The sequence below is a fragment of the Pelophylax lessonae genome, assembly GCF_965119305.1.
Source record: "Pelophylax lessonae genome assembly, chromosome: 8".
NCBI lineage: Eukaryota > Metazoa > Chordata > Amphibia > Anura > Ranidae > Pelophylax > Pelophylax lessonae.
The window spans coordinates 117,316,893-117,339,765 of record NC_138775.1 but is presented as its reverse complement, the minus strand read 5'-3'; positions in this window follow the sequence as shown (position 1 = coordinate 117,339,765).

Sequence of the window (22,873 nt, the reverse complement as noted above, 5' to 3'; positions counted from 1 at the left end):
TCTTAAAAAGCCGGTTTTAGACAATAATTGCATTTGGTAACCAATGGCCTGAAAAAATGTTTTTGGTCAAAATGACTCTATTTTGGTCTCCAAGTGTCTAAAAAGCCTTTTTTTAGTCAAAATAACTTTATTTGATCACCAAAGGTGTGAAAAAACTTTTAGTCAAAATGACTGTATTTTTGTCTTTTAAAGTCTTAAAACGCTTGTATTAGACACGATAACTGCATTTGCTCTCCAATGGCCTGAAATTTTATTTTTTGGTCAAAATGACTCTGTTTTGGTCTCCAAGTATGAAAAAAGCCTTTTATAGTCAAAATAGCTGCATTTGGTCACCAAAGGTCTGAAAATTGTTTTTTTGTCTAAATGACTGTATTTTTGTCTTTTACAGTCTTAAAAATCCGGTTTTAGACAAGAAATCTGCATTTTGTCTCCAATGGCCTGAAAAAATGTTTTGGGTCAAAATGACTGTATTTTGGTCTCTCTATATTTTATAGTCAAAATAACTGCATTTGGTCACCAAAGGTCTGAAAAAAAAATTTTAAGTCAAAATTAATGTATTTTTGTCTTTTAGTCTTAAAAAGCCGGTTTTAGACAAGATAACTGCATTTGGTCTCCAATGGCCTGAAAAATTTTTTTTAGTCAAAATGACTGTATTTTGGTCTCCAATTGTCTAAAAAGCCTTTTTTCGTCAAAATAACTGCATTTGGTCACCAAAGGTCTGGAAAAAATTTAGTCAAAATAACTGTATTTTTGTCTTTTACTGTCTTAAAAAGCCGGTTTTAGACGATAACTGCATTTGGTAACTAATGGCCTGAAAAATTTTTTGGGGTCAAAATGACTCTATTTTGGTCTCCAAGTGTCTAAAAAGCCTTTTTTTAGTCAAAATAACTTTATTTGATCACCAAAGGTGTGAAAAAACTTTTAGTCAAAATGACTGTATTTATGTCTTTTAAAGTCTTAAAACGCTTGTATTAGACACGATAACTGCATTTGCTCTCCAATGGCCTGAAATTTTATTTTTTGGTCAAAATGACTCTGTTTTGGTCTCCAAGTATCAAAAAAGCCTTTTTTAGTCAAAATAGCTGCATTTGGTCACCAAAGGTCTGAAAATTGTTTTTTTGTCTAAATGACTGTATTTTTGTCTTTTACAGTCTTAAAAAGCCGGTTTTAGACAAGAAATCTGCATTTTGTCTCCAATGGCCTCAAAAAATGTTTTGGGTCAAAATGACTGTATTTTGGTCTCTCTATATTTTTTAGTCAAAATAACTGCATTTGGTCACCAAAGGTCTGAAAAAATTTTTTAAGTCAAAATGACTGTATTTTTGTCTTTTAGTCTTAAAAAGCCGGTTTTAGACAAGATAACTGCATTTGGTCTCTAATGGCCTGAAAATATTTTTTCAGTATTTTGGTCTCCAATTGTCTAAAAAGCCTTTTTTAGTCAAAATAACTGCATTTGGTCACCAAAGGTCTGAAAATTTTTTTAGTCAAAATGACTATTTTTGTCTTTTAGATTCTTAAAAAGTCGGTTTAGACAAGATAACTGCATTTTGTCTTCAATGGCCTGAAAAACTGTGGGTCACAATGACTGTATTTTGGTCTTCAAGTGTCTAAAAAGCCTTTTTTTTAGTCAAAAGAACTGCATTTGGTCACCAAAGGTCTGAAAATTTTTTTAGTCAAAATGACTATTTTTGTCTTTTAGATTCTTAAAAAAGTCGGTTTAGACAAAATAACTGCATTTTGTCTTCAATGGCCTGAAAAACTGTGGGTCACAATGACTGTATTTTGGTCTTCAAGTGTCTAAAAAGCCTTTTTTTTTAGTCAAAAGAACTGCATTTGGTCACCAAAGGTCTGAAAAAATTTTTTAAGTCAAAATGACTGTATTTTTGTCTTTTAGTCTTAAAAAGCCGGTTTTAGACAAGATAACTGCACGTGGTCTCCAATGGTCTACAAAACTATGTGGGTCACAATGACTGTATTTTGGTCTTCAAGTGTCTAAAAAGCCTTTTTTTTAGTCAAAAAAACTGCATTTGGTCACCAAAGGTCTGAAAACATTTTTTAGTCAAAATGACTGTATTTTTGTCTTTTAGAGTCTTAAAAAGCCGGTTTTAGACAAGATAACTGCATTTGGTCTCTAATGGCCTGAAAATATTTTTTCAGTATTTTGGTCTCCAATTGTCTAAAAAGCCTTTTTTAGTCAAAAGAACTGCATTTGGTCACCAAAGGTCTGAAAACATTTTTTAGTCAAAATGACTGTATTTTTGTCTTTTAGAGTCTTAAAAAGCCGGTTTTAGATAAGATAACTGCATTTGGTCTCCAATGGCCTACAAAACTATGTGGGTCACAATGACTGTTTTTTGTCTTCAAGTGTCTAAAAATCCTTTTTTAGTCAAAAGAACTGCATTTTGTTCACCAAAGGTCTGAAAACATTTTTTAGTCAAAATAACTGAATTTTGTTTTTTAGAGTCTTATAAAGACGGTTTTAGGCAAGATAACTGCAGTTTGTCTCCAATGGCCTGAAAAAACGTTTTGGGTAAAATGACTGTATTTTGGTCTCCAAGTGTCTAAAAAGCCTTTTTTAGTCAAAATAACTGCATTTGGTCACCAAAGGTCTGAAATTTTTTTTAAGTCAAAATGACTGTATTTTTGTCTTTTAGTCTTAAAAAGCCGGTTTTAGACAAGATAACTGCATTTGGTTTCCAATGGCCTGAAAAATTCTTTGGGGTCAAAATGACTGTATTTTGTTCTTCAAGTGTCTAAAAAGCCTTTTTAGTCAAAATAACTGCATTTGGTCACCAAAGGTCTGAAATTTTTTTTAAGTCAAAATGACTGTATTTTTGTCTTTTAGTCTTAAAAAGCCGGTTTTAGACAAGATAACTGCATTTGGTCTCCAATGGCCTGAAAAATTTTTGGGGGTCAAAATGACTGTATTTTGGTCTCCAATTGTCTAAAAAGCCTTTTTTTAGTCAAAATAACTGCATTTGGTCACCAAAGGTCTGGAAAAAAATTTAGTCAAAATAAATATTTTTGTCTTTTACAGTCTTAAAAAGCCGGTTTTAGTCAATAACTGCATTTGGTAACCAATGGCCTGAAAAAATGTTTTTGGTCAAAATGACTCTATTTTGGTCTCCAAGTGTCTAAAAAGCCTTTTTTTAGTCAAAATAACTTTATTTGATCACCAAAGGTGTGAAAAAACTTTTAGTCAAAATGACTGTATTTTTGTCTTTTAAAGTCTTAAAACACTTGTATTAGACACAATAACTGCATTTGCTCTCCAATGGCCTGAAATTTTATTTTTTGGTCAAAATGACTCTGTTTTGGTCTCCAAGTATGAAAAAAGCCTTTTATAGTCAAAATAGCTGCATTTGGTCACCAAAGGTCTGAAAATTGTTTTTTTGTCTAAATGACTGTATTTTTGTCTTTTACAGTCTTAAAAAGACGGTTTTAGACAAGAAATCTGCATTTTGTCTCCAATGGCCTGAAAAAATGTTTTGGGTCAAAATGACTGTATTTTGGTCTCTCTATATTTTATAGTCAAAATAACTGCATTTGGTCACCAAAGGTCTGAAAAAAATTTTTAAGTCAAAATGACTGTATTTTTGTCTTTTAGTCTTAAAAAGCCGGTTTTAGACAAGATAACTGCATTTGGTCTCTAATGGCCTGAAAATATTTTTTCAGTATTTTGGTCTCCAATTGTCTAAAAAGCCTTTTTTAGTAAAAATAACTGCATTTGGTCACCAAAGGTCTGAAATTTTTTTTAGTCAAAATGACTATTTTTGTCTTTTAGATTCTTAAAAAAGTCGGTTTAGACAAGATAACTGCATTTTGTCTTCAATGGCCTGAAAAACTGTGGGTCACAATGACTGTATTTTGGTCTTCAAGTGTCTAAAAAGCCTTTTTTTTAGTCAAAAGAACTGCATTTGGTCACCAAAGGTCTGAAAAAAAATTTTAAGTCAAAATGACTGTATTTTTGTCTTTTAGTCTTAAAAAGCCGGTTTTAGACAAGATAACTGCATTTGGTCTTTAATGGCCTGAAAATATTTTTTCAGTATTTTGGTCTCCAATTGTCTAAAAAGCCTTTTTTAGTCAAAAGAACTGCATTTGGTCACCAAAGGTCTGAAAACATTTTTTAGTCAAAATGACTGTATTTTTGTCTTTTAGAGTCTTAAAAAGCCGGTTTTAGATAAGATAACTGCATTTGGTCTCCAATGGCCTACAAAACTATGTGGGTCACAATGACTGTATTTTGGTCTTCAAGTGTCTAAAAATCCTTTTTTAGTCAAAAGAACTGCATTTTGTTCACCAAAGGTCTGAAAACATTTTTTAGTCAAAATAACTGAATTTTGTTTTTTAGAGTCTTATAAAGACGGTTTTAGGCAAGATAACTGCAGTTTGTCTCCAATGGCCTGAAAAAACGTTTTGGGTAAAATGACTGTATTTTGGTCTCCAAGTGTCTAAAAAGCCTTTTTTAGTCAAAATAACTGCATTTGGTCACCAAAGGTCTGAAATTTTTTTTAAGTCAAAATGACTGTATTTTTGTCTTTTAGTCTTAAAAAGCCGGTTTTAGACAAGATAACTGCATTTGGTTTCCAATGGCCTGAAAAATTCTTTGGGGTCAAAATGACTGTATTTTGTTCTTCAAGTGTCTAAAAAGCCATTTTTAGTCAAAATAACTGCATTTGGTCACCAAAGGTCTGGAAAAAATTTAGTCAAAATAAATATTTTTGTCTTTTACAGTCTTAAAAAGCCGGTTTTAGACAATAACTGCATTTGGTAACCAATGGCCTGAAAAAATGTTTTTGGTCAAAATGACTCTATTTTGGTCTCCAAGTGTCTAAAAAGCCTTTTTTTTAGTCAAAATAACTTTATTTGATCACCAAAGGTGTGAAAAAACTTTTAGTCAAAATGACTGTATTTTTGTCTTTTAAAGTCTTAAAACGCTTGTATTAGACACGATAACTGCATTTGCTCTCCAATGGCCTGAAATTTTATTTTTTGGTCAAAATGACTCTGTTTTGGTCTCCAAGTATGAAAAAAGCCTTTTATAGTCAAAATAGCTGCATTTGGTCACCAAAGGTCTGAAAATAGTTTTTTTGTCTAAATGACTGTATTTTTGTCTTTTACAGTCTTAAAAAGCCGGTTTTAGACAAGAAATCTGCATTTTGTCTCCAATGGCCTGAAAAAATGTTTTGGGTCAAAATGACTGTATTTTGGTCTCTATATTTTTTAGTCAAAATAACTGCATTTGGTCACGAAAGGTCTGAAAAAAAATTTTTAAGTCAAAATTAATGTATTTTTGTCTTTTAGTCTTAAAAAGCCGGTTTTAGACAAGATAACTGCATTTGGTCTCCAATGGCCTGAAAAAAAATTTTTAGTCAAAATGACTGTATTTTGGTCTCCAATTATCTAAAAAGCCTTTTTTCGTCAAAATAACTGCATTTGGTCACCAAAGGTCTGGAAAAAATTTAGTCAAAATAACTGTATTTTTGTCTTTTACAGTCTTAAAAAGCCGGTTTTAGACGATAACTGCATTTGGTAACTAATGGCCTGAAAAATTTTTTTGGGTCAAAATGACTCTATTTTGGTCTCCAAGTGTCTAAAAAGCCTTTTTTTAGTCAAAATAACTTTATTTGATCACCAAAGGTGTGAAAAAACTTTTAGTCAAAATGACTGTATTTATGTCTTTTAAAGTCTTAAAACGCTTGTATTAGACACGATAACTGCATTTGCTCTCCAATGGCCTGAAATTTTATTTTTTGGTCAAAATGACTCTGTTTTGGTCTCCAAGTATCAAAAAAGCATTTTTTAGTCAAAATAGCTGCATTTGGTCACCAAAGGTCTGAAAATTATTTTTTTGTCTAAATGACTGTATTTTTGTCTTTTACAGTCTTAAAAAGCCGGTTTTAGACAAGAAATCTGCATTTTGTCTCCAATGGCCTCAAAAAATGTTTTGGGTCAAAATGACTGTATTTTGGTCTCTCTATATTTTTTAGTCAAAATAACTGCATTTGGTCACCAAAGGTCTGAAAAAATTTTTTTAGTCAAAATGACTGTATTTTTGTCTTTTAGTCTTAAAAAGCCGGTTTTAGACAAGATAACTGCATTTGGTCTCTAATGGCCTGAAAATATTTTTTCAGTATTTTGATCTCCAATTGTCTAAAAAGCCTTTTTTAGTCAAAATAACTGCATTTGGTCACCAAAGGTCTGAAAATTTTTTTTAGTCAAAATGACTATTTTTGTCTTTTAGATTCTTTAAAAAGTCGGTTTAGACAAGATAACTGCATTTTGTCTTCAATGGCCTGAAAAACTGTGGGTCACAATGACTGTATTTTGGTCTTCAAGTGTCTAAAAAGCCTTTTTTTTAGTCAAAAGAACTGCATTTGGTCACCAAAGGTCTGAAAATTTTTTTTAAGTCAAAATGACTGTATTTTTGTCTTTTAGTCTTAAAAAGCCGGTTTTAGACAAGATAACTGCATGTGCTCTCCAATGGTCTACAAAACTATGTGGGTCACAATGACTGTATTTTGGTCTTCAAGTGTCTAAAAAGCCTTTTTTTAGTCAAAAGAACTGCATTTGGTCACCAAAGGTCTGAAAAAAAATTTTAAGTCAAAATGACTGTATTTTTGTCTTTTAGTCTTAAAAAGCCGGTTTTAGACAAGATAACTGCATTTGGTCTCTAATGGCCTGAAAATATTTTTTCAGTATTTTGGTCTCCAATTGTCTAAAAAGCCTTTTTTAGTCAAAATAACTGCATTTGGTCACCAAAGGTCTGAAATTTTTTTAAGTCAAAATGACTGTATTTTTGTCTTTTAGTCTTAAAAAGCCGGTTTTAGACAAGATAACTGCATTTGGTCTCCAATGGCCTGAAAAAATTTTTGGGGTCAAAATGACTGTATTTTGGTCTCCAATTGTCTAAAAAGCCTTTTTTAGTCAAAATAACTGCATTTGGTCACCAAAGGTCTGGAAAAAAATGTAGTCAAAATAAATATTTTTGTCTTTTACGGTCTTAAAAAGCCGGTTTTAGACAATAATTGCATTTGGTAACCAATGGCCTGAAAAAATGTTTTTGGTCAAAATGACTCTATTTTGGTCTCCAAGTGTCTAAAAAGCCTTTTTTTAGTCAAAATAACTTTATTTGATCACCAAAGGTGTGAAAAAACTTTTAGTCAAAATGACTGTATTTTTGTCTTTTAAAGTCTTAAAACGCTTGTATTAGACACGATAACTGCATTTGCTCTCCAATGGCCTGAAATTTTATTTTTTGGTCAAAATGACTCTGTTTTGGTCTCCAAGTATGAAAAAAGCCTTTTATAGTCAAAATAGCTGCATTTGGTCACCAAAGGTCTGAAAATTGTTTTTTTGTCTAAATGACTGTATTTTTGTCTTTTACAGTCTTAAAAATCCGGTTTTAGACAAGAAATCTGCATTTTGTCTCCAATGGCCTGAAAAAATGTTTTGGGTCAAAATGACTGTATTTTGGTCTCTCTATATTTTATAGTCAAAATAACTGCATTTGGTCACCAAAGGTCTGAAAAAAAATTTTAAGTCAAAATTAATGTATTTTTGTCTTTTAGTCTTAAAAAGCCGGTTTTAGACAAGATAACTGCATTTGGTCTCCAATGGCCTGAAAAATTTTTTTTAGTCAAAATGACTGTATTTTGGTCTCCAATTGTCTAAAAAGCCTTTTTTCGTCAAAATAACTGCATTTGGTCACCAAAGGTCTGGAAAAAATTTAGTCAAAATAACTGTATTTTTGTCTTTTACTGTCTTAAAAAGCCGGTTTTAGACGATAACTGCATTTGGTAACTAATGGCCTGAAAAATTTTTTGGGGTCAAAATGACTCTATTTTGGTCTCCAAGTGTCTAAAAAGCCTTTTTTAGTCAAAATAACTTTATTTGATCACCAAAGGTGTGAAAAAACTTTTAGTCAAAATGACTGTATTTATGTCTTTTAAAGTCTTAAAACGCTTGTATTAGACACGATAACTGCATTTGCTCTCCAATGGCCTGAAATTTTATTTTTTGGTCAAAATGACTCTGTTTTGGTCTCCAAGTATCAAAAAAGCCTTTTTTAGTCAAAATAGCTGCATTTGGTCACCAAAGGTCTGAAAATTGTTTTTTTGTCTAAATGACTGTATTTTTGTCTTTTACAGTCTTAAAAAGCCGGTTTTAGACAAGAAATCTGCATTTTGTCTCCAATGGCCTCAAAAAATGTTTTGGGTCAAAATGACTGTATTTTGGTCTCTCTATATTTTTTAGTCAAAATAACTGCATTTGGTCACCAAAGGTCTGAAAAAAATTTTTAAGTCAAAATGACTGTATTTTTGTCTTTTAGTCTTAAAAAGCCGGTTTTAGACAAGATAACTGCATTTGGTCTCTAATGGCCTGAAAATATTTTTTCAGTATTTTGGTCTCCAATTGTCTAAAAAGCCTTTTTTAGTCAAAATAACTGCATTCGGTCACCAAAGGTCTGAAAATTTTTTTAGTCAAAATGACTATTTTTGTCTTTTAGATTCTTAAAAAGTCGGTTTAGACAAGATAACTGCATTTTGTCTTCAATGGCCTGAAAAACTGTGGGTCACAATGACTGTATTTTGGTCTTCAAGTGTCTAAAAAGCCTTTTTTTTAGTCAAAAGAACTGCATTTGGTCACCAAAGGTCTGAAAATTTTTTTAGTCAAAATGACTATTTTTGTCTTTTAGATTCTTAAAAAAGTCGGTTTAGACAAAATAACTGCATTTTGTCTTCAATGGCCTGAAAAACTGTGGGTCACAATGACTGTATTTTGGTCTTCAAGTGTCTAAAAAGCCTTTTTTTTTTAGTCAAAAGAACTGCATTTGGTCACCAAAGGTCTGAAAAAACTTTTTAAGTCAAAATGACTGTATTTTTGTCTTTTAGTCTTAAAAAGCCGGTTTTAGACAAGATAACTGCACGTGGTCTCCAATGGTCTACAAAACTATGTGGGTCACAATGACTGTATTTTGGTCTTCAAGTGTCTAAAAAGCCTTTTTTTTAGTCAAAAAAACTGCATTTGGTCACCAAAGGTCTGAAAACATTTTTTAGTCAAAATGACTGTATTTTTGTCTTTTAGAGTCTTAAAAAGCCGGTTTTAGACAAGATAACTGCATTTGGTCTCTAATGGCCTGAAAATATTTTTTCAGTATTTTGGTCTCCAATTGTCTAAAAAGCCTTTTTTAGTCAAAAGAACTGCATTTGGTCACCAAAGGTCTGAAAACATTTTTTAGTCAAAATGACTGTATTTTTGTCTTTTAGAGTCTTAAAAAGCTGGTTTTAGATAAGATAACTGCATTTGGTCTCCAATGGCCTACAAAACTATGTGGGTCACAATGACTGTATTTTGGTCTTCAAGTGTCTAAAAATCCTTTTTTAGTCAAAAGAACTGCATTTTGTTCACCAAAGGTCTGAAAACATTTTTTAGTCAAAATAACTGAATTTTGTTTTTTAGAGTCTTATAAAGACGGTTTTAGGCAAGATAACTGCAGTTTGTCTCCAATGGCCTGAAAAAACGTTTTGGGTAAAATGACTGTATTTTGGTCTCCAAGTGTCTAAAAAGCCTTTTTTAGTCAAAATAACTGCATTTGGTCACCAAAGGTCTGAAATTTTTTTTTAAGTCAAAATGACTGTATTTTTGTCTTTTAGTCTTAAAAAGCCGGTTTTAGACAAGATAACTGCATTTGGTTTCCAATGGCCTGAAAAATTCTTTGGGGTCAAAATGACTGTATTTTGTTCTTCAAGTGTCTAAAAAGCCTTTTTTAGTCAAAATAACTGCATTTGGTCACCAAAGGTCTGAAATTTTTTTTAAGTCAAAATGACTGTATTTTTGTCTTTTAGTCTTAAAAAGCCGGTTTTAGACAAGATAACTGCATTTGGTCTCCAATGGCCTGAAAATTTTTTTGGGGTCAAAATGACTGTATTTTGGTCTCCAATTGTCTAAAAAGCCTTTTTTTTAGTCAAAATAACTGCATTTGGTCACCAAAGGTCTGGAAAAAAATTTAGTCAAAATAAATATTTTTGTCTTTTACAGTCTTAAAAAGCCGGTTTTAGACAATAACTGCATTTGGTAACCAATGGCCTGAAAAAATGTTTTTGGTCAAAATGACTCTATTTTGGTCTCCAAGTGTCTAAAAAGCCTTTTTTTAGTCAAAATAACTTTATTTGATCACCAAAGGTGTGAAAAAACTTTTAGTCAAAATGACTGTATTTTTGTCTTTTAAAGTCTTAAAACACTTGTATTAGACACAATAACTGCATTTGCTCTCCAATGGCCTGAAATTTTATTTTTTGGTCAAAATGACTCTGTTTTGGTCTCCAAGTATGAAAAAAGCCTTTTATAGTCAAAATAGCTGCATTTGGTCACCAAAGGTCTGAAAATTGTTTTTTTGTCTAAATGACTGTATTTTTGTCTTTTACAGTCTTAAAAAGACGGTTTTAGACAAGAAATCTGCATTTTGTCTCCAATGGCCTGAAAAAATGTTTTGGGTCAAAATGACTATATTTTGGTCTCTCTATATTTTATAGTCAAAATAACTGCATTTGGTCACCAAAGGTCTGAAAAAAATTTTTAAGTCAAAATTAATGTATTTTTGTCTTTTAGTCTTAAAAAGCCGGTTTTAGACAAGATAACTGCATTTGGTCTCCAATGGCCTGAAAAAAATTTTTTAGTCAAAATGACTGTATTTTGGTCTCCAATTGTCTAAAAAGCCTTTTTTCGTCAAAATAACTGCATTTGGTCACCAAAGGTCTGGAAAAAATTTAGTCAAAATAACTGTATTTTTGTCTTTTACAGTCTTAAAAAGCCGGTTTTAGACGATAACTGCATTTGGTAACTAATGGCCTGAAAAATTTTTTGGGGTCAAAATGACTCTATTTTGGTCTCCAAGTGTCTAAAAAGCCTTTTTTTAGTCAAAATAACTTTATGTGATCACCAAAGGTGTGAAAAAACTTTTAGTCAAAATGACTGTATTTATGTCTTTTAAAGTCTTAAAACGCTTGTATTAGACACGATAACTGCATTTGCTCTCCAATGGCCTGAAATTTTTTTTGGTCAAAATGACTCTGTTTTGGTCTCCAAGTATCAAAAAAGCCTTTTTTAGTCAAAATAGCTGCATTTGGTCACCAAAGGTCTGAAAATTGTTTTTTTGTCTAAATGACTGTATTTTTGTCTTTTACAGTCTTAAAAAGCCGGTTTTAGACAAGAAATCTGCATTTTGTCTCCAATGGCCTCAAAAAATGTTTTGGGTCAAAATGACTGTATTTTGGTCTCTATATTTTTTAGTCAAAATAACTGCATTTGGTCACCAAAGGTCTGAAAAAATTTTTTAAGTCAAAATGACTGTATTTTTGTCTTTTAGTCTTAAAAAGCCGGTTTTAGACAAGATAACTGCATTTGGTCTCTAATGGCCTGAAAATATTTTTTCAGTATTTTGGTCTCCAATTGTCTAAAAAGCCTTTTTTGGTCAAAATAACTGCATTTGGTCACCAAAGGTCTGGAAAAAAAATTATTCAAAATAACTGTATTTTTGTCTTTTACAGTCTTAAAAAGCCGGTTTTAGACGATAACTGCATTTGGTAACTAATGGCCTGAAAAAATGTTTTTGGTCAAAATGACTCTATTTTGGTCTCCAAGTGTCTAAAAAGCCTTTTTTTAGTCAAAATAACTTTATTTGATCACCAAAGGTGTGAAAAAACTTTTAGTCAAAATGAACTGTATTTTTGTCTTTTAAAGTCTTAAAACGCTTGAATTAGACACGATATCTGCATTTGCTCTCCAATGGCCTGAAATTTTATTTTTTTGGTCAAAATGACTCTGTTTTAGTCTCCAAGTATCAAAAAAGCCGTTTTAGTCAAAATAGCTGCATTTGGTCACCAAAGGTCTGAAAATTGTTTTTTAAGTCAAAATGACTGTATTTTTGTCTTTAAGTCTTAAAAAGCCGGTTTTAGACAAGAAATCTGCATTTGGTCTCCAATGGCCTGAAAAAAATTTTTTGGTCAAAATGACTGTATTTTGGTCTCCAATTGTCTAAAAAGCCTTTTTTGTCAAAATAACTGCATTTGGTCACCAAAGGTCTGGAAAAAAATTTAGTCAAAATAACTGTATTTTTGTCGTTTACAGTCTTAAAAAGCCGGTTTTAGACGATAACTGCATTTGGTAACTAATGGCCTGAAAAAATGTTTTTGGTCAAAATGACTCTATTTTGGTCTCCAAGTGTCTAAAAAGCCTTTTTTTAGTCAAAATAACTTTATTTGATCACCAAAGGTGTGAAAAAACTTTTAGTCAAAATGACTGTATTTTTGTCTTTGAAAGTCTTAAAACGCTTGTATTAGACACGATAACTGCATTTGCTCTCCAATGGCCTGAAATTTTATTTTTTGGTCAAAATGACTCTGTTTTGGTCTCCAAGTATCAAAAAAGCCTTTTTTAGTCAAAATAGCTGCATTTGGTCACCAAAGGTCTGAAAATTGTTTTTTTGTCTAAATGACTGTATTTTTGTCTTTTACGGTCTTAAAAAGCCGGTTTTAGACAAGATAACTGCATTTGGTCTCCAATGGCCTGAAAAAATATTTGGGGTCAAAATGACTGTATTTTGGTCTCCAATTGTTTAAAAAGCCTTTTTAGTCAATATAACTGCATTTGGTCACCAAAGGTCTGAATTTTTTTTTAGTCAAAATGAATATTTTTGTCTTTTAGATTCTTATAAAGCCGGTTTAGACAAAATAACTGCATTTTGTCTTCAATGCCCTGAAAAAACTATTTGGGTCAAAATGACTGTATTTTGTTCTTCAAGTGCCTAAAAAGCCTTTTTTTGTCAAAATAACTGCATTTGGTCACCAAAGGTCTGAAAAAAAAATTTAGTCAAAATAACTGTATTTTTGTCTTTTACAGTCTTAAAAAGCCGGTTTTAGACAAGATAACTGCATTTGGTCTCCAATGGCCTGAAAAAAAAATTTTGGTCAAAATGACTGTATTTTGGTCTCCAATTGTCTAAAAAGCCTTTTTTAGTCAAAATAACTGCATTTGGTCACCAAAGGTCTGGAAAAAAATTTAGTCAAAATAACTGTATTTTTGTCTTTTACAGTCTTAAAAACCCGATTTTAGACGATAACTGCATTTGGTAACTAATGGCCTGAAAAAATGTTTTTGGTCAAAATGACTCTATTTTGGTCTCCAAGTGTCTAAAAAGCCTTTTTTTAGTCAAAATAACTTTGTTTGATCACCAAAGGTGTGAAAAAACTTTTAGTCAAAATGACTGTATTTTTGTCTTTTAAAGTCTTAAAACGCTTGAATTAGACACGATATCTGCATTTGCTCCCCAATAGAATGAAATTTTATTTTTTGGTCAAAATTACTCTGTTTTAGTCTCCAAGTATCAAAAAAGCCGTTTTTAGTCAAAATAGCTGCATTTGGTCACCAAAGGTCTGAAAATTGTTTTTTAAGTCAAAATGACTGTATTTTTGTCTTTTAGTCTTAAAAAGCCGGTTTTAGACAAGATAACTGCATTTGGTCTCCAATGGCCTGTTTTAGTCTCCAAGTATCAAAAAAGCCGTTTTTAGTCAAAATAGCTGCATTTGGTCACCAAAGGTCTGAAAATTGTTTTTTTGTCTAAATGACTGTATTTTTGTCTTTTACAGTCTTAAAAAGCCGGTTTTAGACAAGAAATCTGCATTTTGTCTCCAATGGCCTGAAAAAATGTTTTGGGTCAAAATGACTGTATTTTGGTCTCTATATTTTTTAGTCAAAATAACTGCATTTGGTCACCAAAGGCCTGAAAAAAAAATTTTAAGTCAAAATTAATGTTTTTTTGTCTTTTAGTCTTAAAAAGCCGGTTTTAGACAAGATAACTGCATTTGGTCTCCAATGGCCTGAAAAAAATTTTTTGGTCAAAATGACTGTATTTTGGTCTCCAATTGTCTAAAAAGCCTTTTTTGGTCAAAATAACTGCATTTGGTCACCAAAGGTCTGGAAAAAAAATTATTCAAAATAACTGTATTTTTGTCTTTTACAGTCTTAAAAAGCCGGTTTTAGACGATAACTGCATTTGGTAACTAATGGCCTGAAAAAATGTTTTTGGTCAAAATGACTCTATTTTGGTCTCCAAGTGTCTAAAAAGCCTTTTTTTAGTCAAAATAACTTTATTTGATCACCAAAGGTGTGAAAAAACTTTTAGTCAAAATGACTGTATTTTTGTCTTTTAAAGTCTTAAAACGCTTGAATTAGACACGATATCTGCATTTGCTCTCCAATGGCCTGAAATTTTATTTTTTGGTCAAAATGACTCTGTTTTAGTCTCCAAGTATCAAAAAAGCCGTTTTAGTCAAAATAGCTGCATTTGGTCACCAAAGGTCTGAAAATTGTTTTTTAAGTCAAAATGACTGTATTTTTGTCTTTAAGTCTTAAAAAGCCGGTTTTAGACAAGAAATCTGCATTTGGTCTCCAATGGCCTGAAAAAATTTTTTTGGTCAAAATGACTGTATTTTGGTCTCCAATTGTCTAAAAAGCCTTTTTTGTCAAAATAACTGCATTTGGTCACCAAAGGTCTGGAAAAAAATTTAGTCAAAATAACTGTATTTTTGTCTTTTACAGTCTTAAAAAGCCGGTTTTAGACGATAACTGCATTTGGTAACTAATGGCCTGAAAAAATGTTTTTGGTCAAAATGACTCTATTTTGGTCTCCAAGTGTCTAAAAAGCCTTTTTTTAGTCAAAATAACTTTATTTGATCACCAAAGGTGTGAAAAAACTTTTAGTCAAAATGACTGTATTTTTGTCTTTGAAAGTCTTAAAACGCTTGTATTAGACACGATAACTGCATTTGCTCTCCAATGGCCTGAAATTTTATTTTTTGGTCAAAATGACTCTGTTTTGGTCTCCAAGTATCAAAAAAGCCTTTTTTAGTCAAAATAGCTGCATTTGGTCACCAAAGGTCTGAAAATTGTTTTTTTGTCTAAATGACTGTATTTTTGTCTTTTACAGTCTTAAAAAGCCGGTTTTAGACAAGATAACTGCATTTGGTCTCCAATGGCCTGAAAAAATATTTGGGGTCAAAATGACTGTATTTTGGTCTCCAATTGTTTAAAAAGCCTTTTTAGTCAATATAACTGCATTTGGTCACCAAAGGTCTGAAATTTTTTTTAGTCAAAATGAATATTTTTGTCTTTTAGATTCTTATAAAGCCGGATTAGACAAAATAACTGCATTTTGTCTTCAATGCCCTGAAAAAACTATTTGGGTCAAAATGACTGTATTTTGTTCTTCAAGTGCCTAAAAAGCCTTTTTTTTGTCAAAATAACTGCATTTGGTCACCAAAGGTCTGGAAAAAAATTTAGTCAAAATAACTGTATTTTTGTCTTTTACAGTCTTAAAAAGCCGGTTTTAGACAAGATAACTGCATTTGGTCTCCAATGGCCTGAAAAAAAAATTTTTGGTCAAAATGACTGTATTTTGGTTTCCAATTGTCTAAAAAGCCTTTTTTAGTCAAAATAACTGCATTTGGTCACCAAAGGTCTGGAAAAAAATTTAGTCAAAATAACTGTATTTTTGTCTTTTACAGTCTTAAAAACCCGATTTTAGACGATAACTGCATTTGGTAACTAATGGCCTGAAAAAATGTTTTTGGTCAAAATGACTCTATTTTGGTCTCCAAGTGTCTAAAAAGCCTTTTTTTAGTCAAAATAACTTTATTTGATCACCAAAGGTGTGAAAAAACTTTTAGTCAAAATGACTGTATTTTTGTCTTTTAAAGTCTTAAAACGCTTGAATTAGACACGATATCTGCATTTGCTCCCCAATAGAATGAAATTTTATTTTTTGGTCAAAATTACTCTGTTTTAGTCTCCAAGTATCAAAAAAGCCGTTTTTAGTCAAAATAGCTGCATTTGGTCACCAAAGGTCTGAAAATTGTTTTTTAAGTCAAAATGACTGTATTTTTGTCTTTTAGTCTTAAAAAGCCGGTTTTAGACAAGATAACTGCATTTGGTCTCCAATGGCCTGTTTTAGTCTCCAAGTATCAAAAAAGCCGTTTTTAGTCAAAATAGCTGCATTTGGTCACCAAAGGTCTGAAAATTGTTTTTTTGTCTAAATGACTGTATTTTTGTCTTTTACAGTCTTAAAAAGCCGGTTTTAGACAAGAAATCTGCATTTTGTCTCCAATGGCCTGAAAAAATGTTTTGGGTCAAAATGACTGTATTTTGGTCTCTATATTTTTTAGTCAAAATAACTGCATTTGATCACCAAAGGCCTGAAAAAAATTTTTTAAGTCAAAATTAATGTTTTTTTGTCTTTTAGTCTTAAAAAGCCGGTTTTAGACAAGATAACTGCATTTGGTCTCCAATGGCCTGAAAAAATTTTTTTGGTCAAAATGACTGTATTTTGGTCTCCAATTGTCTAAAAAGCCTTTTTTGGTCAAAATAACTGCATTTGGTCACCAAAGGTCTGGAAAAAAAATTATTCAAAATAACTGTATTTTTGTCTTTTACAGTCTTAAAAAGCCGGTTTTAGACGATAACTGCATTTGGTAACTAATGGCCTGAAAAAATGTTTTTGGTCAAAATGACTCTATTTTGGTCTCCAAGTGTCTAAAAAGCCTTTTTTTAGTCAAAATATCTTTATTTGATCACCAAAGGTGTGAAAAAACTTTTAGTCAAAATGACTGTATTTTTGTCTTTTAAAGTCTTAAAACGCTTGAATTAGACACGATATCTGCATTTGCTCTCCAATGGCCTGAAATTTTATTTTTTGGTCAAAATGACTCTGTTTTAGTCTCCAAGTATCAAAAAAGCCGTTTTAGTCAAAATAGCTGCATTTGGTCACCAAAGATCTGAAAATTGTTTTTTAAGTCAAAATGACTGTATTTTTGTCTTTAAGTCTTAAAAAGCCGGTTTTAGACAAGAAATCTGCATTTGGTCTCCAATGGCCTGAAAAATTTTTTTTGGTCAAAATGACTGTATTTTGGTCTCCAATTGTCTAAAAAGCCTTTTTTGTCAAAATAACTGCATTTGGTCACCAAAGGTCTGGAAAAAAATTTAGTCAAAATAACTGTATTTTTGTCTTTTACAGTCTTAAAAAGCCGGTTTTAGACGATAACTGCATTTGGTAACTAATGGCCTGAAAAAATGTTTTTGGTCAAAATGACTCTATTTTGGTTTCCAAGTGTCTAAAAAGCCTTTTTTTAGTCAAAATAACTTTATTTGATCACCAAAGGTGTGAAAAAACTTTTAGTCAAAATGACTGTATTTTTGTCTTTGAAAGTCTTAAAACGCTTGTATTAGACACGATAACTGCATTTGCTCTCCAATGGCCTGAAATTTTATTTTTTGGTCAAAATGACTCTGTTTTGGTCTCCAAGTATCAAAAAAGCCTTTTTTAGTCAAAATAGCTGCATTTGGTCACCAAAGGTCTGAAAATTGTTTTTTTGTCTAAATGACTGTATTTTTGTCTTTTACAGTCTTAAAAAGCCGGTTTTAGACAAGATAACTGCATTTGGTCTCCAATGGCCTGAAAAAATATTTGGGGTCAAAATGACTGTATTTTGGTCTCCAATTGTTTAAAAAGCCTTTTTAGTCAATATAACTGCATTTGGTCACCAAAGGTCTGAAATTTTTTTTAGTCAAAATGAATATTTTTGTCTTTTAGATTCTTATAAAGCCGGTTTAGACAAAATAACTGCATTTTGTCTTCAATGCCCTGAAAAAACTATTTGGGTCAAAATGACTGTATTTTGTTCTTCAAGTGCCTAAAAAGCCTTTTTTTGTCAAAATAACTGCATTTGGTCACCAAAGGTCTGGAAAAAAATTTAGTCAAAATAACTGTATTTTTGTCTTTTACAGTCTTAAAAAGCCGGTTTTAGACAAGATAACTGCATTTGGTCTCCAATGGCCTGAAAAAAAAATTTTGGTCAAAATGACTGTATTTTGGTCTCCAATTGTCTAAAAAGCCTTTTTTAGTCAAAATAACTGCATTTGGTCACCAAAGGTCTGGAAAAAAATTTAGTCAAAATAACTGTATTTTTGTCTTTTACAGTCTTAAAAACCCGATTTTAGACGATAACTGCATTTGGTAACTAATGGCCTGAAAAAATGTTTTTGGTCAAAATGACTCTATTTTGGTCTCCAAGTGTCTAAAAAGCCTTTTTTTAGTCAAAATAACTTTATTTGATCACCAAAGGTGTGAAAAAACTTTTAGTCAAAATGACTGTATTTTTGTCTTTTAAAGTCTTAAAACGCTTGAATTAGACACGATATCTGCATTTGCTCCCCAATAGAATGAAATTTTATTTTTTGGTCAAAATTACTCTGTTTTAGTCTCCAAGTATCAAAAAAGCCGTTTTTAGTCAAAATAGCTGCATTTGGTCACCAAAGGTCTGAAAATTGTTTTTTAAGTCAAAATGACTGTATTTTTGTCTTTTAGTCTTAAAAAGCCGGTTTTAGACAAGATAACTGCATTTGGTCTCCAATGGCCTGTTTTAGTCTCCAAGTATCAAAAAAGCCGTTTTTAGTCAAAATAGCTGCATTTGGTCACCAGAGGTCTGAAAATTGTTTTTTTGTCTAAATGACTGTATTTTTGTCTTTTACAGTCTTAAAAAGCCGGTTTTAGACAAGAAATCTGCATTTTGTCTCCAATGGCCTGAAAAAATGTTTTGGGTCAAAATGACTGTATTTTGGTCTCTATATTTTTTAGTCAAAATAACTGCATTTGGTCACCAAAGGCCTGAAAAAAAATTTTAAGTCAAAATTAATGTTTTTTTGTCTTTTAGTCTTAAAAAGCCGGTTTTAGACAAGATAACTGCATTTGGTCTCTAATGGCCTGAAAAAAATTTTTTGGTCAAAATGACTGTATTTTGGTCTCCAATTGTCTAAAAAGCCTTTTATGGTCAAAATAACTGCATTTGGTCACCAAAGGTCTGGAAAAAAAATTATTCAAAATAACTGTATTTTTGTCTTTTACAGTCTTAAAAAGCCGGTTTTAGACGATAACTGCATTTGGTAACTAATGGCCTGAAAAAATGTTTTTGGTCAAAATGACTCTATTTTGGTCTCCAAGTGTCTAAAAAGCCTTTTTTTTAGTCAAAATAACTTTATTTGATCACCAAAGGTGTGAAAAAACTTTTAGTCAAAATGACTGTATTTTTGTCTTTTAAAGTCTTAAAACGCTTGAATTAGACACGATATCTGCATTTGCTCTCCAATGGCCTGAAATTTTATTTTTTGGTCAAAATGACTCTGTTTTAGTCTCCAAGTATCAAAAAAGCCGTTTTAGTCAAAATAGCTGCATTTGGTCACCAAAGGTCTGAAAATTGTTTTTTAAGTCAAAATGACTGTATTTTTGTCTTTAAGTCTTAAAAAGCCGGTTTTAGACAAGAAATCTGCATTTGGTCTCCAATGGCCTGAAAAAATATTTGGGGTCAAAATGACTGTATTTTGGTCTCCAATTGTTTAAAAAGCCTTTTTAGTCAATATAACTGCATTTGGTCACCAAAGGTCTGAAATTTTTTTTAGTCAAAATGAATATTTTTGTCTTTTAGATTCTTATAAAGCCGGTTTAGACAAAATAACTGCATTTTGTCTTCAATGCCCTGAAAAAACTATTTGGGTCAAAATGACTGTATTTTGTTCTTCAAGTGCCTAAAAAGCCTTTTTTTGTCAAAATAACTGCATTTGGTCACCAAAGGTCTGGAAAAAAATTTAGTCAAAATAACTGTATTTTTGTCTTTTACAGTCTTAAAAAGCCGGTTTTAGACAAGATAACTGCATTTGGTCTCCAATGGCCTGAAAAAAAATTTTTGGTCAAAATGACTGTATTTTGGTCTCCAATTGTCTAAAAAGCCTTTTTTAGTCAAAATAACTGCATTTGGTCACCAAAGGTCTGGAAAAAATTTAGTCAAAATAACTGTATTTTTGTCTTTTACAGTCTTAAAAACCCGATTTTAGACGATAACTGCATTTGGTAACTAATGGCCTGAAAAAGTGTTTTTGGTCAAAATGACTCTATTTTGGTCTCCAAGTGTCTAAAAAGCCTTTTTTTTAGTCAAAATAACTTTATTTGATCACCAAAGGTGTGAAAAAACTTTTAGTCAAAATGACTGTATTTTTGTCTTTTAAAGTCTTAAAACGCTTGAATTAGACACGATATCTGCATTTGCTCCCCAATAGAATGAAATTTTATTTTTTGGTCAAAATTACTCTGTTTTAGTCTCCAAGTATCAAAAAAGCCGTTTTTAGTCAAAATAGCTGCATTTGGTCACCAAGGGTCTGAAAATTGTTTTTTAAGTCAAAATGACTGTATTTTTGTCTTTTAGTCTTAAAAAGCCGGTTTTAGACAAGATAACTGCATTTGGTCTCCAATGGGCTGTTTTAGTCTCCAAGTATCAAAAAAGCCGTTTTTAGTCAAAATAGCTGCATTTGGTCACCAAAGGTCTGAAAATTGTTTTTTTGTCTAAATGACTGTATTTTTGTCTTTTACAGTCTTAAAAAGCCGGTTTTAAACAAGAAATTTGCATTTTGTCTCCAATGGCCTGAAAAAATGTTTTGGGTCAAAATGACTGTATTTTGGTCTCTATATTTTTTAGTCAAAATAACTGCATTTGGTCACCAAAGGCCTGAAAAAAAAAATTTAAGTCAAAATTAATGTTTTTTTGTCTTTTAGTCTTAAAAAGCCGGTTTTAGACAAGATAACTGCATTTGGTCTCCAATGGCCTGAAAAAATTTTTTTGGTCAAAATGACTGTATTTTGGTCTCCAATTGTCTAAAAAGCCTTTTTTGGTCAAAATAACTGCATTTGGTCACCAAAGGTCTGGAAAAAAATTATTCAAAATAACTGTATTTTTGTCTTTTACAGTCTTAAAAAGCCGGTTTTAGACGATAACTGCATTTGGTAACTAATGGCCTGAAAAAATGTTTTTGGTCAAAATGACTCTATTTTGGTCTCCAAGTGTCTAAAAAGCCTTTTTTTAGTCAAAATAATTTTATTTGATCACCAAAGGTGTGAAAAAACTTTTAGTCAAAATGACTGTATTTTTGTCTTTTAAAGTCTTAAAACCCTTGTATTAGACACGATAACTGCATTTGCTCTCCAATGGCCTGAAATTTTATTTTTTGGTCAAAATGACTCTGTTTTGGTCTCCAAGTATCAAAAAAGCCTTTTTTAGTCAAAATAGCTGCATTTGGTCACCAAAGGTCTGAAAATTGTTTTTTTGTCTAAATGACTGTATTTTTGTCTTTTACAGTCTTAAAAGACGGTTTTAGACAAGATAACTGCATTTGGTCTCCAATGGCCTGAAAAAATATTTGGGGTCAAAATGACTGTATTTTGGTCTCCAATTGTTTAAAAAGCCTTTTTAGTCAATATAACTGCATTTGGTCACCAAAGGTCTGAAATTTTTTTTAGTCAAAATGAATATTTTTGTCTTTTAGATTCTTATAAAGCCGGTTTAGACAAAATAACTGCATTTTGTCTTCAATGCCCTGAAAAAACTATTTGGGTCAAAATGACTGTATTTTGTTCTTCAAGTGCCTAAAAAGCCTTTTTTTGTCAAAATAACTGCATTTGGTCACCAAAGGTCTGGAAAAAAATTTAGTCAAAATAACTGTATTTTTGTCTTTTACAGTCTTAAAAAGCCGGTTTTAGACAAGATAACTGCATTTGGTCTCCAATGGCCTGAAAAAAAAATTTTGGTCAAAATGACTGTATTTTGGTCTCCAATTGTCTAAAAAGCCTTTTTTAGTCAAAATAACTGCATTTGGTCACCAAAGGTCTGGAAAAAATTTAGTCAAAATAACTGTATTTTTGTCTTTTACAGTCTTAAAAACCCGATTTTAGACGATAACTGCATTTGGTAACTAATGGCCTGAAAAAATGTTTTTGGTCAAAATGACTCTATTTTGGTCTCCAAGTGTCTTAAAAGGCATTTTTCATTTTTAGTCAAAATGACTGTATTTTTGTCTCTTAGAGTCTTAAAAAGCCGGTTTTAGATAAGATAACTGCATTTGGTCTCCAATGGCCTACAAAACTATGTGGGTCACAATGACTGTATTTTGGTCTTCAAGTGTCTAAAAAGCCTTTTTTTGTCAAAAGAACTGCATTTGGTCACCAAAGGTCTGAAAACATTTTTTAGTCAAAATGACTGTATTTTTGTCTTTTAGAGTCTTAAAAAGCCGGTTTTAGATAAGATAACTGCATTTGGTCTCCAATGGCCTACAAAACTATGTGGGTCACAATGACTGTATTTTGGTCTTCAAGTGTCTAAAAATCCTTTTTTAGTCAAAAGAACTGCATTTTGTTCACCAAAGGTCTGAAAACATTTTTTAGTCAAAATAACTGAATTTTGTTTTTTAGAGTCTTATAAAGACGGTTTTAGGCAAGATAACTGCAGTTTGTCTCCAATGGCCTGAAAAAACTTTTTGGGTAAAATGACTGTATTTTGGTCTCCAAGTGTCTAAAAAGCCTTTTTTAGTCAAAAGAACTGCATTTGGTCACCAAAGGTCTGAATTTTTTTTTAAGTCAAAATGACTGTATTTTTGTCTTTTAGTCTTAAAAAGCCGGTTTTAGACAAGATAACTGCATTTGGTCTCCAATGGCCTGAAAAATTTTTGGGGGTCAAAATTACTGTATTTTGGTCTCCAATTGTCTAAAAAGCCTTTTTTAGTGAAAATAACTGCATTTGGTCACCAAAGGTCTGGAAAAAAATTTAGTCAAAATGAATATTTTTGTCTTTTAGATTCTTATAAAGCCGGTTTAGACAAAATAACTGCATTTTGTCTTCAATGGCCTGAAAAAACTATTTTGGTCAAAATGACTTTATTTTGTTCTTCAAGCGTCTAAAAAGCCTTTTTTAGTCAAAATAACTGCATTTGGTCACCAAAGGTC